Source organism: Suricata suricatta, chromosome 11 (genome assembly GCF_006229205.1).
Source record: "Suricata suricatta isolate VVHF042 chromosome 11, meerkat_22Aug2017_6uvM2_HiC, whole genome shotgun sequence".
NCBI lineage: Eukaryota > Metazoa > Chordata > Mammalia > Carnivora > Herpestidae > Suricata > Suricata suricatta.
Window position 1 is genome coordinate 24,627,830 of NC_043710.1, and position 14,113 is coordinate 24,641,942.

The 14,113-nt window shown below is 49.2% G+C and overlaps 1 protein-coding gene across 7 annotated transcripts in view; it reads right to left on the minus strand.

Annotated features, from left to right (window-relative positions):
* The window catches only part of PRR5L (proline rich 5 like), a 73,131-nt gene extending 59,510 nt beyond the window's left edge, over positions 1 to 13,621 (minus strand). Inside the window, exon 1 of one of the 7 annotated variants that reach the window (XM_029915741.1) lies at positions 13,361 to 13,621. The gene's annotated coding sequence lies outside the window, so the exon portion shown is untranslated. Of the gene's footprint in view, positions 1 to 4,566; positions 4,740 to 5,427; positions 5,785 to 12,302; positions 12,865 to 13,039; positions 13,113 to 13,255; positions 13,340 to 13,360 lie in introns of those variants that run through there. The other 6 variants (XM_029915735.1, XM_029915737.1, XM_029915739.1 and 3 more) reach the window with 6 other exon arrangements.
* Between the last annotated feature and the right edge of the window lie 492 nt (positions 13,622 to 14,113).

Sequence of the window (14,113 nt, forward strand, 5' to 3'; positions counted from 1 at the left end):
AAAAAAAATAAAAAATAAAATAAAATAAATTAAAAAATGAAAATTAAAAAAATAAAGAAGGGGAGCAGGAAGTGTGACCTTGGAGAGTTGCGGTGTTGAGAAAAATGACCCACGAAGTGCTGGGCAGGGAATGACTGGGCACTAGACACAGGTACAGTGGAGCCAGAGCCGGGCTGAGTGCCACCCCGTATGGTGTGACCTGGGCAGGTGACGTAGGCTTGGTCTGAGGGTTGACTGAGATGACTCAAGCAAGGCTTAAAACAGCCCCGGTATACAGTAAGTGCTGGATAAACACCACCTGTGGTTAATCCCTATTACCACCACCACCGCTATATTAGTCTGCTCAGGCTGCTGTAACCAGAGACCACAGACTGCATGCCGTCAACACCAGAGATAAATTTTCTCACTGTTCCAGAAGCTCAAGATCAAGGTGTCAGCAGCTTTGGTTTCTCCTGCAGCCTCTCCTTAGCTTGCCAGTGGCCACCTTCTCACTGTGCCCTCACGTGACCTTTCTTCTGTGTTCATGCATCTCCCGCTGTGTGTCCATATGTCCTCTTATAAGGACACCAGTCAGACTGGATTAGGGCCCCCCTGACAGGCTCATTTTAACTTCATCACCTCTGTGAAAGCCCCGTCTCCAAATACAGTCACGTTCTAAGGTCCTGAGGGGAACACAACTCAGCCACCACCACCATCAGTGGCACAAAAAGTTCTTTGCATAATGTTCCTGAGTCACAGAAACTAGTGTTTTGGTGGATATTCTCCTGTGAAGGACCAACACCGTTAACATTTAGAAAAATGTGCATCTAAAAGGATTTAAATGGTTAGGCTTTGGGTGCTTAGAATTCAGTGGTCTGGAAAGCGGGGTCCTGGACACAGGCAGGCTGTGCTGCTTACAGGGCTGATGGGTGTCGTCACCAGCCTTGCTCTCTTAGGTTCACCACACAGGGATTTCTCTGAAAACCTCCACACACAGGATCCAAGATCTGTTTCTTGGGGGAAAAGAATGTGGTGCCTCTCTTTCTTCTCCCAGCGGCCAGGGCGAGGGCACCAGCCCAGCGGGCAAGAGGCGGCGGTCACTTGGTGGAAAATGCAAATACATTCCACTAAGGCTCCAGCCCTTAACTCTGAAAAGGGAAGTAGAACCATGGCACAGCTTAAAATAAAAAAGCGAGTGGCTTATAATGACTCTGAGGCTTCCAGGAAAAAGGCATTCTGAGTGTAAATAACAAAGAAGTCAAAGAAAACCAAGTCAGATGTGATGGCCCAGAAAGCAAGGAGAAGCCCGTCTCCAGGGAAACCATACAAGACCTTTCGATTTCCACGTTCCCCTCAGCAGTTCCTGCAGCCAGGAGGCCCCATGTGCAACTCCTTCCCTGTGACCTGAACACGGAGGTGAAGAGCCAGTGTCCTTCAGCACCGGTCAGGATTTGGATCCTGTCCCTTAACGTGACCGATCCGTTCTCTAACAGCAACAAGCATCATCTTTATAATAACGCCCGTGAGGAGCGATAGGACCGTTTACTGAGTGCCAGCTGTGAAACACGCCCTTGACATACATTAATTATCTCAGTGTTTCTAATACGAATGGAGAGGGTCTTGGCCAAAACCTTTAATAGGCTAGGACAGAAAATATCAGAGTGCATCACATTTTGGGGACGTGTGTGTATTACCCACGTGCTCATGTGTACAGAGCTTAAATGAATTGCATATTTCAGACTGTACGTAACACTCAAAATGTTTAAAAGCCCTTGTGTGCTGTGACTGTCCCCACCTTCCAGAGAAGAAAATGGATGTGCCCACTGTTTAACTTGTCTAAGGTCATACAGTCCATGACAAGAACCCCAGAGCCCAAGGCTCTTGGTGCTCATGTTACCAAGGTTCAATGCCTTCAAAGGCTCCCCACAACTCTTAGAATAAATCCCACACCCACCCTCCTACCTTTGCCAACCACCTGGTACTCTGACACCAGCTCACTGAACTTCCTTCATCTCCTCCAACACTACCAGTTCTTCCCTGCCCCAGGACCTTTGCACATACCATGCCCTCTGTGTGAAATACTTCCCATTCATTTCTCCAGGCTCAAACCCACTGACCCTTTAACACCCATCTTGCACTTGCTCACAAAGCTCCCTTTCCCGTCACTTCTGAGTAGGTCTTATGACCCCTCACCCCCTTTGTTGTTTTGTCATCCAATAAATGACTACAGAATTAGTTCTTAGAATTTTTGTGAGATCCATAAAGGCAGGGACTATGTGCACCTTGTTCTCAGGTGCTTAGTACAGTGCAGGAATTCTGCAGACACTTGATGAATCAGCAAATGAACCAGCCACATGAGAGGTACCACCGGGAGGAACAGGAACCGTGTGCGTGTGTCAGCTGCGAATTCCAGCACCTAGAAGTCCATAAAGCTTTCCCATATGAAAATATCCTGGGACTGAAATCCAACAAACCTGGGTTGGAATCCAGCCTCTGTGGTTTATTAGCGGAGTGACCTGAGTAAATGACTCAAAGTTTCCTTATCTACCAAGGAGTGGGGTATGCATCTCCACGAGAGAATCTAGAGTGCAGCTTGGCCCATCGAAGGGGTCCCCAAAATCACAGCTAGTGTTAATATTTTCATAACACACAAAACCCTTTCAGTCTTGAAGACGTGACAGACGACTAGGGTGTGAGGCAAAGGCACCCTCACACGTTGCTGGAGGGAGACCAGTTTGGGGCAGCTGCTGTGGATGGAAGTTTGACAGGATCTGCCCCAGTGACAAAGGCTATGCTCCCCTTCCAGAAATTTCACTCCAGGCATGTCGAACGAGTTACATAACCAGAGTTTTTACTATGGTCTTCTTTACCACAGTGACAGGTTGGAAATAACCTAAATGCCCAGCGACAGAGGACCGGCTATGTGAACTTGAGTCGCTCACATCCTGGAAGCCGGTGCAGCTCTAAGAGAGGAGGGGAAGGCTCTGTGTACTGACCAGCATGCTCCCCAGTCCAAAGGAGAGTGTGCAAAACCGAGAACTGCATGTGCGTTACACTATGATCTAGGTAAAATAGATGAAAGAGAGCATTCACGTACCTCGTCGAACTGCATAGAGTATCTCTGGAAAGGACAAACCAGACACTGAGAACACCCATTTCCCCCAAGGAAAAGAGCTGGGGGACAGGGGCACAGTACAGAGACTTTTCTCGATCCACCTCTTTGTGCCTTTGAATTTTGAAACATGAACACATTCGACGTACTCAAGGAAATAAGTAAGAACAACAGTGATGCCTTCCCCCAGCCCCTCAAAAGGAAGACAAGAAAAGGTTATTGATTTGTTCAAAGCCCCTCAGCTGCTTGGAAGAAGTGAGGACTCGAACTTGGCTTCTGATCCCAAATGCAGTGCTCTTATCAATTATAGTTCATTCATTTGACATAAATTTATTTCTTTTTTTAATTTACCATCTTAACCATTTTTTAAAGTTTATTTTTGAGAGAGAGAGAGAGAGGGAGAGAGCATGCACGTGCAAGCAGAGGAGGGACAGAGAAAGAGAGGGACAGAGGATCCGAAGGATCAGTAACTGACTGAGCCACCAAGGCGCCCAAACAAATTTATTTCTTTAACACGTATTCTACAACAGGAGACCCCCGTGTGTGTCCAGGGGCACACTGGCCAGAAAAACAAACCCTGGGAAAAAAGCAAACAAACAAAAGGACTGATGTCTTTCCTTTTCTGCACAAGGTGCCACACGCTGGCCATACTTCGTGGAACACCAAAGAGAGTGGGCAGGACCTGCCCAGGTTCAAGGAGGCAGTCCCACTCAATCCAGTCTGGTTTTTGCCATCTCAGGGCGCAAGTTCAGTTTTGCCAGATCTGAATTTTCCAAGAGATGCCAAGAATCTAGATGTTTCAAAATGCAAAATCAGGGGCGCCTGGGTGGCTCAGTCAGTTAAGCGTCTGACTTCGGCTCAGGTCATGATCTTGTGGTTTGTGGGTTTGAGCCCCACATTAGTTCTGTGCTGACAGCTAGCTCAGAGTCTGGAGCCTGCCTCAGATTCTGTGTCTTCCTCTCTCTCTCTGCCCCTCCCCCACTCGTGCTCTGTCTCTCTGTCTCAAAAATAAATAAACTGTATAAAAATTTCTTTAATAAAAATAAAATGCGGAATCATGTGATTTATAAGTGTTAGCAACAAACTCACCACGCCGGCAAGCACTTTAGGTTTGGGACCTTTGTTTTCTCCATCACAACTATGACCACCCGCCTTCTCACACCCCTTCCCCAGGGCCTGAGTCGGGTGTAGCATAAGGCCCCACAAACCAGCCACAGTGGGCGTGGGCACGTAAGCGGTCTTCCTGAGGTCTGCTGGCTTATCTGTTGATGAAGAGTCTGGCCTGGGACGCCTCGGCAGCTCAGTCGATTGAGCATGAGACTTCAGCTCGGGTCATGATCTCATGGTCGTGAGTTCGAGCCCCACGTCAGGCTCTGTGCTGACAGGCTGTCAGCCTAACCCCTCTCCAGCCTCTCCTTTGCTTATGCTCTCTCAAAAAATAAATTAAACATCAAAGAAAAATAAAGAGTTCCTACCATCACTGCCCTACAGAACTGAGCGCCTCTGAGAGATGCAGCAGCAGATGATCCCTGACACAATACAGACCCGGAACTGGCCTCCTGTGGTGTCTCAGCCCCCACCTAGTTGGCCGGCCTCTTACTGAATCAGCTGTCTTCTCTCAGTCCTACCCCATCCACACTGGACCCACAAGTAACCGTCCGTAGCCCAAGCATACCCTCATGAGGGCAAGCTAGCAGCAGGCAGGGTATTTCTAGAAGGAACACACAACAAACAGAAGCCGCCACCCCCAGCCCAGGAAACTAGATCTGAACCCCACACACCGCACCCCAGCTCACCAGATGGAAACCAAGTCAGAAGTAGGTATTCAAGAACACCGAGACCATTTTGCAAATCACCTACCAAGACTATTTCCTTACATTTGTCTCTAAAAAGAATATGCTACTGGGGATCCCGGATGGCTCAGCTGGTTAAGCGTCCAACTCTTGATTTCGCCTCAGGTCACGATCTCACGGTCTGTGGGTTCAAGCCCCATGTCAGGCTCTGTGCTGACAAGTATGGAGTCTGTTTGGGATTCTCTCTCTCTCCCTCTCTCTCTGACCCTCCTCTGCTGATGCATTTTCTCTCTTTCCTTCTCTCAAAATAAATAAATAAGCTTAAAAAAAGGAAAGGACTATACTACTTTTCATCAGGGGCTGGCCAGGATGCTCAGGATGGTGCCAACTCTCTATCTGCCTCCAGCATCTTAGTTCATCCCCACTCAAAACTAACAAGGCAGGTGTAATTCTTCCCATTTCACAGATGAAGAAACTGAAGCACGGGGGTTAACTTGTATAAATTCAGAAGATTAGTAAGGGGGACCAAGAGTCAGATCCTACCTGATTCCAGGGCCTGAGCTCCTAAACTGTCGGCCACACGCGGAGGTAAGAATGACCGCCACCCATGGCTTCCCTTCATGCGCATCACCCACCACCAACAGCTCCTCACCCCCCCAGGCATCGGGAACACCCGGTCTCTCACAGGAAGGAGGTTTCGTTTCTCAGGCCCTTACCAGCTTGTGAGGTCATCATGCTTGTTTACTTGCTCAGTGACCAGCCCTGCTGGCGTGCAAGTTCCTCAAAGTCCAAGGCCTGGCCTGTCTCGCTCCCTGCAAGCACAGTGCTGGGTACATACAGGGTAAACATCTCGAGGGCACCTGGGTGGCTCAGTCGGTTGAGCCTCCAGCTCTGGATTTCGACTCAGGTCATGATCTCAGGGTTTGTGGGATCAAGTCCCACATCGGACTCTGTTCTAATAGCTCAGAGCCTGCTTGGGATTCTCTCTCTCTCTCACTCTCTCAAAATAAATAAAACCACATCTCTGAATGATGGAATGCTACATGGGCTTCCAGGCCACCAGACAGAGCAGCCCTCCCATTTCTCCCTTCCCAGATGACCAAACTGGAGTCCACCTAAATATCACTGTCTGCAGGAATATGGACCTTGGCCACACGGGCCAGGGATCCCTACAGACACGGCAGGGGACAGGTGTCTGCCGCACCGCACAGAGCACTGTTTTGATTAAGGACCAAACTTTACAACTCTTAGGAGACAAAAGCCAGCTGAGGGTCATTCACTCCCACAAGCAAGAAAATGTTAAGGTCAAGTTTGGATTACAGAAAAGGCTCCACAGAAAAGAGGAGACAATTTTCTCGGTGCTCACCCTGGACAGCAATGCAGACACAAGAGTCTTGAGAATCTGAACTTAGGCAACGGTAAATATTAGCGCAAACAGGATGCAAGCTCAGCTCTTATCTTTGCTTAGCGAAGTTCTCTTAGTGCCCACAGGGCTCAGAGCACTGACGATTCAGATGCAGCTAGCAGTAATTATTTCATCAGATCATCACCACCAGCCTGACCTGCAAACCACTGTATCATCACCAGAAAAATCCCCTCCTCTGCTACAAGTCAAGCAAAACTGTGGGGAATAGCCACACATTTTAGTTACTCATCTCTAAGTCCCACTTTAAGCAGTGAGTTTCTTGGAGTGCCAATTGTTAGGGTGTGGCCCATAAATGCCATCCAGAGCGATTCCTCAGGGCCTACCAGATGATAAGCCGAGCAGTCTAGACACAAGGGGTGGCGGAGACTGACCATTACATGAGCAATCACATCTCTGACACGTACCCTCAAAAACCCTGGTGGGTGACACAGCAGTCAGAAGCTACTGTCTGGCAGACAAGAGCTCTCCGTGTGGGGAAATGTGCTCCAGATGAACTTGTGCTATTTGTTTGAAATGAGCTTCACCCTCCCATGCATGAAATGCTTTTTCATAAGAAAACAGGATTGAGGAAAAGGAAATGTCTCTTCCTAGCATGTAGTCAGGTGTAAAGAGCACTGAATAGAGACTCAGAAAACTGAAGAGACTCTCGGGATCCGATCACTTCACAGAGATCATGAGGTCAGTTCAAGTTCATTCAACAACCAAACATGAGGAGGTCTGGTGTATGCCAGGATCTGAGAAGAGGAAGCATAAAGGGTAAAGAAGAATAAAATACGTGCTCTTGTGGGGCTCATGATCTCCTTGAAAACACTCAGAAGTTAGGTTTACAAAGGCAGGGTGACGACTATGAGTGAAGACTGGCATTACGAAGCAACGCTAATAAACGGTTCACGGAAAAATGCAGGCTCTCCATTTTCTTGCTGGTTACTGTAAAGAACATGGACACTGGAGCCCAGAAAGGAAATCTGGGGAAGGAAACATAAGCTTCCATAGGGAAGCACTTCCAAGGCTGGAGCATCCTTTTTCATCTGTGACAGACAAGGACAGGAGGGGAAAAAATCACATTTCAACAATATTTCATGAGCACCTACTATGCTGAACCTAAAAACAAGCCAGGTATCATCTTACCAATAATAAAGAAATGAAAAGAGAGAGACTAAGTCGGTCACGAAGGTTGGAAGGCCTGAAGCCGGCAGGGTAAACTCGATTCCTAGTGGGGCTAAGGCAGGGAATGCCATCATGTTAGAGAAGCCAGGCATTCTTTTTCGTAAAACTGGAAGCCTGAATCTAGATGTCAAGTCTCCCAATTTTAAAATTTTAACCAGTGGTGGACCAATCCCATTATTTTGTAGCTAGGAAAACTGACGCCCAGAACAATGGAGAAACTCGCCACGGTCATACGGCTTTGCCTACGGCAGGGTGGAGACCAGACTCCAGATCTCAGTTCCTTCACCTGCATGGTCTTCAAGACGCCAGGTAGGACCAATGCGTGGACTCTTTCCCCAGCTCCCCTCTCTGCGAAGTTGATACTGACACCTTTCGAGGTATCTTGAAAGGAATCGATTGTCCTGCTGGTCAAGAATTTTTTGTTGTTAATTTTCTCAGAACCCCACAAAGGATCACCTTTGTTTCCCCACTAATTTTGCCTCCAGATACTTTACAGAGAAAGGGGCCACACACATGCCTAGCAGTGGACTCCTGCTGCTGGCACGCTGGGCTGAATTCCCCAAATCGATGGCGCGGTTGATGTGACCTCCCCCAAAGATGTCTGAGGAATGACGGTGAACCAGTTCCAAGGGAGTATTTGGAATTAAACAGCAAGCGTGAATGGGTTTCCAGCGAGGATTTAGGCGGCTGAGGTCACGAGCAGGTTGTGACAGGGTCTGACACAGCTTAGTCCAGAATAATACACACACTTCCTAACACTTGCTGGACTCTGGCTCCCTGTCCTTGGGAAGACGACAAAAACAAACGCTGCTTTCAAGCGCCCTCCTGGGCTCAGCGCAAGCTGACATATATACTCTAGTTCCTGAATGAGGGAGCCCAAAGCAGCCCCGTCATCCTAGAAGCTAACTTGCTAAGAACTTAACTGCAGTCACAGATGCCTTCAAGAAGACACAGAACTCAGGCTTCGTTAAGAGGAAGCGGCCAAGCTGGAGAAAGTTCTCTGGCAGGTGAGGAGAAGCAGGAAACTGGAGATGTTGCTGACATTTGGCAAGGAGCTAAAGCGAAACCAGAACACTGATGAATGCATTTAAAAAGTCATCTATTTATACGTCAAAATTGAGAGGAAAAGAGAACGAAAGCCTGGAGAGGTAAATCCATGCTTTTGCTTTTAGGTAATGTATGATTGTACACAAGATCAGTTGTACAAATACGTATGATAGGTTATGGTCAAAGAAGGAGAGATCTTTGGTAAGTTCTACCACTTATTGAAACTCTCTGGGTACATTTCATCCTTAAGCAGACCAGGGCCCACAAAGGAGGAGGCAAGCAAGGCCCTGTTTCTCAGAGTCATGCCCTCAAGGTTACAGCCTTGATGCCTACCTAGTCCCAGCCCCAAAGCGCACACACCACCCGCTCTGACAAAGAATAACTGCCATTTTCTATTCAAAGCTCAGGCACAGAGTAAAGGTGCCTGATTTGCATCAAAGGCCTATCCATTCACTACAGAGATAATGGAGGGGAAGGTCAGAGAGACAGAGACAGAATCTGAAACAGGCTCCAGGTTCTAAGCTGTCAGCACAGGGCCTGAAGCGGGGCTAGATCTCAGGAACCATGAGATCATGACCTGAGTGAGATCATGACCTGAGCAGAAGTCGGACCTGAGCCACCCAGACGCCCCTAAATTTTCAACAAAGCACTCACTTCACTGCCTGGCTTTCCAGAGGCTGACAAAGCTGGATGAACCTGGCTGTGAGTCTGCTTCTAATGAAGCACTTATATAATAACTTCATTCATTATCCGGCTACAGAAATGTAAAGATTTTAAAAGGTGGGGAGGAAGAGAACGCCCTCTCCACATTTAAAGAATATTTTAAAAAACCTCCAAAACCCCAGAATATGTTAGAACTAGAACTATTGGGGATTAAAAAAAAAAAAGTCAGCTTAAATTTAATAGACCGTTTAAATTCCTAGTTGACGGTAATTAGAGAGCAAGCAGTATTTCTTTAAATGCTGCTGAGACAGAACTTAATCCAATTTAGGTAATCACTAACCTTTGCTGGGTTTTTCCTCCCTCACACTCCTCTAAATGGAATCCAAGGATTGATCTACAAAGGCCATAAACTGGCAAAGCATAAGAAAAGAATATTTAAAGACAGATTGGGTGACTATTCCCACAACGGGCCAAGTCCAGTTAAAATGGAAGCAGGTCTCAGGAGCCACCCTAATTTATACGGGCCCACGAACTGGGGCTCCTAACCAGGCACCATCACAACAGCAGGTAGGCTGAGAGAGGTGGGGGTCCTTCCTCTGGGTTCCCCCTGTGGCATGCCAATTTCCAGGGCCATCCGCTGCCAGACCAATGCTACTAATTCTCTACATTCAAAGTCTCTGCAGGGCCTCCCTCCTTCCGTGGAAGAACTACTGTCAGAACAATCCAGCCTGTCCCTTCTGTTCCTCCACTGTTCGCTCATCTCCTAAACCCTCCTTTTAGAGCTCCCACACTGCTCTTGTATCCACTTCTGATCCAGAAACTTCCATGTGAACTGCTAGGACTTTCTTGAGTACTTAGCACCCTGGATTCTTCACGAAAGGCCTTCAAAGGTAAATAACAAAATGTGTCGCAAAGGACAAGTGGTTTACGTTCATGGCTGTGTTACATCAGGAAAGTAATTAACCTCTGTGAGCCTCCGTTTTCACATCTTAACGTAGAGAAAAAGAAAATCCACCTGTTTGTGTTGCTGAGAGAGGTTCAAATAAGTGACATGACCATGGTTGTACCTATAGTTGTCCAACATGTAAGTTGGCTTGTTTGTTTTAACTGAAGAAGTTTCAAAGTAAACCTTGTCAGTCCCTGACAAAAATGTGAATTAACTCCAGTTCACCTCTGATGTCTCATCACTGCTTTGCATCATTTACACTCTCAACCTCCTTCCTGGTTTCCAGAGTGGAATCTTCCCTTGGTTTCTTGCTTTCTGCTTATCACTGTCTGTTCTCAAATTGCTACCCCAGTACAAAATCCACAAACTATTGTATTCTCAACCTTCAGCAATTGAGATATTCACACTGACAAATGATACTCTCAGTTAGAAAGACTTTTAACATTTGCATATAGGGTGGCAGTTCCAGAGAACAAATTTTTAATGGTAAACCCTTTCAGGAGCCCACACTCTATTTCTCAAATCAATTCTGTATTGGTCTGGCTCTGCAAACAATTAAAAGGAAAAAGTCAATTCCATTCAATCTGCAATTCAAGAAAGATTTCAGTATACTTGATCTTGTACAAGGGCACTACAGAAGGAATGACCACAGGAAGTAATTAGGAGAGAGAAATAATTAAGAAACCCACAAAGGCCTGACAATTCAATTTTCCACAGATAAACGGTTTAAATGTTGCACACACACTGTCAGTGAACACGCCGAAGTTTTGACACTTGGGTCCGGACTACCAGCATGAAACTGTCAATAGCAGTTTAACAGTTTTCAAAATACATGATCAGGATTTTTTTTCTTCAATAATTGAGCCATTCTGTGGTATTATGCAAGGCAGAGAAAAAAATAAGAAAGAAGAAGCCACCAAGTTATTCAACTATAAGACGATCTAATTAACAACAGGAACTTAAGGGAAAGACATCTCCAACCCTGGCGGCCGCTCTGGAGTAGCAGACCCAGAACCCACCCTAAGCTCCACCCCTGCGTGTGTGTGACTTTGAACAAACTACCCAAGTTCATCATTATAGTCATGGAGATACAATAGTACCTGCCTCATCATTGTTTTGGTGCAGATTATATAACATTATTAATGTCTCTTAGGGCCAAGTAAAGACATAACAAGAACTCAAGAGGTGTTTGTCCCCTTCCCCCTTTTTAAAAAAAAAGGGAACATCTGTATAATGTTCAAATAACGGCCATCATTGAAATCTCACCCACTGAAATAAATATGTATGTGTGAACCTCTGGATATGAACGAAAGGAGGTCTTCTCGTTGAGAAACAAGGTAGCCTAAATGAAGCCCTAGAGAAAAACCAGTTAGACTAGCTCATTTCTAGCACCTTTCTTTTTTACACTATTCATGGTTCTGGATGTTAGAAGCATCAATAAAATCCCGAAAGAGCAATGGCTGGGGTTGGAAAAACTGAAGATGATTTTGTGGATTGATCAAGCATTGTTTCCTTTAGCTGCTAGATTCCTATAGAAAAGGCTCTCAACAGCACCCTTAGTGGGTTAGGAGGGCTCCACACTGCAACCGGAGAAAACGACCAGCCAGGTTCCACGGAGAGGAGGGCCCCACCGCACCTTTCTCAGTGGTACAGAGAACCTCACCAGGGGCTAAATTTAAAGCGTGGCTGAACTGCTTCTGCAAGTTGCATTTCCCCTCCTGACCCACTTGCTGCTTCGTGGTGGCAAGAACAGCCTTCCACCTGAGAGCAATTTACCAGAGCGCAGCCCCGGCACATTCTGCAGCGTGTAGGCCATAGAAATGTCATGACAGCAAGCCACAGTAGTCAGCATGACCAAAGAGAAGTCAAAAAGGGCAGTATTCTACCCTCAGTCAGCGAGCGCCCTTTGAGGGGAAGGGGCGCAGAGTACGGAGGCCATGTGGGCCGTTGGCTGCTTTGGTCTTTCCCAACTATTGTGCGGGCAACAGGTCCAGAAGCCCGCCCCAGGAAGGATGCCCGGAGACGCCTCCCAGAGCTTTTTCCATGCGGGTCTCGGGTGCAAACGTGCCTCCGAGCTGCCGCGCGTGAGCCTTCCGTCTTGTGGGGGCGCATCGCAGTAATTGAAACCTTACATACCGCAGGGCTGCAGCGGCGTCTATAAATACTCACCGCCTTACTGCTGACAAACAAAACGCGGGCTCCCGGCACCGCGGAGGAAGAGGCGACGGCATGTGACCCAGGGCAGGGGCAGGCTACAACCGGGGAAAAACCTTGTTGCCAACCAGGGAGGCACCCCAGAACCGATTCCTGAAGCACGGTTTGCAAATACACAGCCTGATCCGACCCGGGACGCCCGCCCTCGGGAATAGGGCAGAGGGCGGCGGGGGAGGGTCGGGGCCCCAGGGCCCGGGCTGCAGAGCGCCCCCCTGCGCTCAGTGGGCACCACGCGCGCGCGCACAGTAGGCGCGCAGGAGAAAGCCTTGCCAAATGGAGGGCGGGCTGGAAAGCCGACGCGGAGCCGAAGGGCCGCCCGCGCCAACCGGGTGTCCCGCGGGCTGCGCCCCTGCCCGCCACAGGCGGCGGAGCCCGGCGGCGCGCGGGACAAAGCGGCTGCCCTCCCTCCCGCGCCTGCTTCTACAAAAAGGGGACCGCAGGAAAGGATGGGCTGTTTCAGGGCTCCCAAATGCCCGCGCCCCAGCCGGGGCAGCTCTTTAGCTTTGCCCCCTCGGGCCAAGGGAGAACGAGAGAGGCAAACAAGCAACTTTCTTTTTCGATCTCCTGGCCCAGCCTGGGTCCCGCGGCCGGCCGCATCCCCCGCCCCCAACCCCCACGCCCCGTCCCGCGCTAAGCTGCAGACGCGGGGCACCGCTTGCCCCTTCCCCAACTCGGGGGTAGCCAGTCCCGACCTCTCCACGTCTGCCTGCCGCATGGGATCGGACGATCCTTAACCGCACTGGGGTTCCCATCCGGTTGCCCCCAAATGTGACGCTCTCCCCAAGCCATCCCCCCCTCCCGCCCGAGCCCCGCCAGTCTGTGACCGGAGTCCACGGCGACTTCGTTCTCAATCCCGTGCGGTCGCTGAGCTGACAACTCCAGCCCCTCCCGGGGACTTCCCCACTCACCCCCTTGGGGTCCCGGGGCTGAGTCACCTCGAGTCGCACACACCCGCTGCTCGCCTCTGCGCGCCCAGGACAAAGTTTCCGGTGTTCCCGAGAAAGTTTTCTCACCAGAGAGCAACGAGGGACCGGGATGACTCTCCCGCCGCGCTCTGCCCAGCTCTCCCTCTTCCCTCCCTGCGCAGCGCTGGCCTCCGCGGGGTCCCGTCCGGTCTCCGGTCCCCCCAGCTCGGGTCCACAAACTCCGCGGCCGCGGAGCTCCCCGAGCCGGGGTGGTGACACGTTTCTCTCCTCTCTCCTCTCAAGGCTGCCTCCTCCCCGTCTTTCGTCTCCTCCTCCTCTTCCTCCTCCTCCTCCCACTTTTCCTGTCTTGTGTTCTTCGCTTTAGTTTTTCTCCTGCGGCCCCCACCCCACCTCACCCCACCTCAACCCCTCCCACCCCTCTCCCATGCAGCGATTCACACTCTGCAGGGGAGGGGAGCGAGGGGGAGGGGGCGCCTGCACTTTCATCCAGATCAACAATTTCAGGAAATCCAACTCTTTACTTGAAAAGCAGGGGAGGATGCAACAGGTCAAGGGAGCTCCCCCAGACACCCTCCCCCGCAACCAAGGGATCTCCGCCGTGGCCCCCCACCCTCGGAAACTTTACCCAGAAGCCAAGGGGTTGATTCTAAGGCTCACTCGAGTCCTAGAGACCAGGGACTTTTGTTGTTGTTTCAACGAACAGTCCCCAGGCCGATTCCAGGAACAGTTGTTTTAAGTACATTAATGAAAATATAATTCCGAGGAAGTCTCCCTTAGATTTGCAAAACCCTTTTAAAGCTCCCAAATTCTCTTTCCAGCTGAAGGTTTAGAGAGTTGGAG